General features: G+C 47.5%; 1 non-coding gene and 1 pseudogene across 1 annotated transcript; one reads left to right on the plus strand and one right to left on the minus strand.

The window, feature by feature from the left end:
* ORNANAV1R-PS3400 (vomeronasal 1 receptor ornAnaV1R-ps3400 pseudogene) lies at positions 652-1,522 on the plus strand (annotated as a pseudogene).
* Positions 2,233-2,370, minus strand: LOC114808889. The gene has a single exon (XR_003756640.1). It is a non-coding gene; the product is annotated as a small nucleolar RNA SNORA7 (small nucleolar RNA).

The following is a 2,370-nucleotide window of genomic DNA, read 5'->3' on the forward strand; positions in this document are numbered from 1 at the left end:
AAGTGGTGGAGCCAGGATGAAAACCCAGGTTCCCCTGACTCCCAAACCATTGTGCTCTACACTAGACCGTGCTGCTTCTCTTCCACAGAACATTTCTCAAGGCACTGTTTTCAGCTTTGACTAAAGAACTGACAACAATTTTTGGGCTGATTTGATTAGTATTCATTTTACAAGCGGCGGGGATTAGTGCATGGGCCTGGGAGTCAGAGGATCTGGGTTCTAATCTCAGATCCACCACTTCTTCACTGGGCAAGCTTGGACAAGTCACTTCCCTTTTCTATGTCTCAGATACCTGTCTGTAAAATGGGAATTAAAACTGTGACCCTATGTGGGACAGGGATTGTGTCCAACTGGCTTAGTTCGTATGTACCCCGGTGTTTAGTACAATGTCTGGAACATAGTAAGTGCTTAAAAAGTGCAATAATAATATCATATAACAATATTATACAATATGGGCACTTAGCAAATGCCATAAAAAGTGGCTTAGAGATTTGTTATTGAAAAGTAAAAACATGACTCCTGTCTCTATCCCTCAGTGTCTCTTTGTCACTTACTCTCTCTCTCTCTCTCTCCCTCTCTCTCTCTCCCTCTTACTTCTCCCCTCCCAGGTAGCTTTCAATTTTCTCTTCTTTCAGTTGGAAATGTCTGACAATGGATGCAATTGACCTTCCTATTGGTTTTGTGCTGCTATTACAGATCGGTGTTGTGGTCTCAGAAAATATTTTCCTCCTCCAGGTCTATACCCACAGGGTCTCTGCCAACCTGGAGCTCAGCTCCTCTGACTTGATCCTCTCCTACTTGGCCCTGTCCAGCACCACAGTACTTCTTACCAGGGGATTGCTCGAGACCTTATCAGCATGGGGCCTGAGGAATTTCCTGAACAATGTTGGCTGTAAAATCCTCATGTACCTGTACCGAGTGGCCCAAGGTCTTGTCATCTGCACCACCTGCCTCCTGAGCATGTTCCTGGCCATCACCATCAGCCCCGGGAACCCCTGGTGGGCCCGGACTAAAGCCAGGTCACCCAGGTGCCTCATTCCCTCCTTCCTCTTGTCCTGGGTCCTCGGTCTGCTGATTGACATGAGTCCAGCAGTGTGACCTGTCAAAGCCCCCAGAATGGCAGCTTGCAAAGTCATTTGGATCTCCAATATTGGTTGATCGTCAATCCTGGTGTGGACATCACACCACTAAGAGTTGGGGTGATCTTGTCGCCAAAAGACCTCGTCTTCGAGGAGTCCTGAGCACAGCCAGTGGCTACATGGTGTTTGTCCTGTACAGGCACCACCAGCAGGTCCATCACTTCCATGGTCCCGGATGGTCCCCCAGGGTGATGGCCGAGGACTGAGTGGCCTAGAGAGTAGTTGCCCTGGTCACCCTCTACGTCCTCCTCTAAGGGCAACATTTGATCAGGCTGAGTGTCTTACTAAACATGAGAGAGAAGTCCTCTCTGCTAGTGAATATCAACATGGCACTGGCATTCACCTTCTCAGTCATCAGTCACTTCCTTGACTGTTCCAAGTGATTGGAGAATGAAGACCTTCTAGAAAAGGGAATCTCCTGGTTCTGACAGAAATTACTCCTATGGTAAATAGATCAGTGGTATTTGATGAGCGCTTACTGTCTGCAGAGCACTGTATTAAGCACATGGGAGAGTACAGTTCGAGTCGATCACCAACAATCAGTGGTATTTGTCCAGCGCTTACTGTATGCAGAGCATTGTACTGAGTGCTTGAGTGAGTACAATGCACCAGAGTTGATAGATACATTCCCTGCCCATAATGAGCTTACAGTGTAAAGGGGAGATCCCAGGAATAAGTCCCGCCCTTCCAGCGAGTTGTCTTTGGATAAGATGTTCTGGTTTGACTGGGACTGTACTGATGTTGTGGGTTGTGTTCTGCAACCTGACAAGCCGTAGATAGGACCATTTGAGGATGTCTTGTCTTGTCTTATGCCGTTGAGTCATTTCTGACCAGTAGCGGCAGCACCGACATATCTCTTCCAGAATGCCCTGCTCTCCATCTGCAATCTTTCTGGCAGTGTATCCATTTCCAAGTGCATAGTACAGAGCTCTGGACACAGTAAGCACTCAATAAATAAGATTGAATGAATGAATACAGTTTTCTTGGTAAAAATACAGAAGTGGTTTACCACTGCCTCCTTCTGCACAGTAAACTTGAGTCTCCACCCTTGACTCTCTCTCATGTCACTGCTGCCCAGCACAGAGAGGTTTTGACTTGTAGCAGATGGCTTTCCATTCGCTAGCCACTGCCCAAGCTAGCAATGGAATAGTTAGGCCTCTGCTTGACTTTCCCTCTTGTAGCCGAGACTGGTAGAGTACTGGAAACTCTCCAGGTGCAACCCTGAGAGGGG

Source organism: Ornithorhynchus anatinus, unplaced genomic scaffold, assembly GCF_004115215.2.
Source record: "Ornithorhynchus anatinus isolate Pmale09 unplaced genomic scaffold, mOrnAna1.pri.v4 scaffold_344_arrow_ctg1, whole genome shotgun sequence".
Lineage (NCBI taxonomy): Eukaryota > Metazoa > Chordata > Mammalia > Monotremata > Ornithorhynchidae > Ornithorhynchus > Ornithorhynchus anatinus.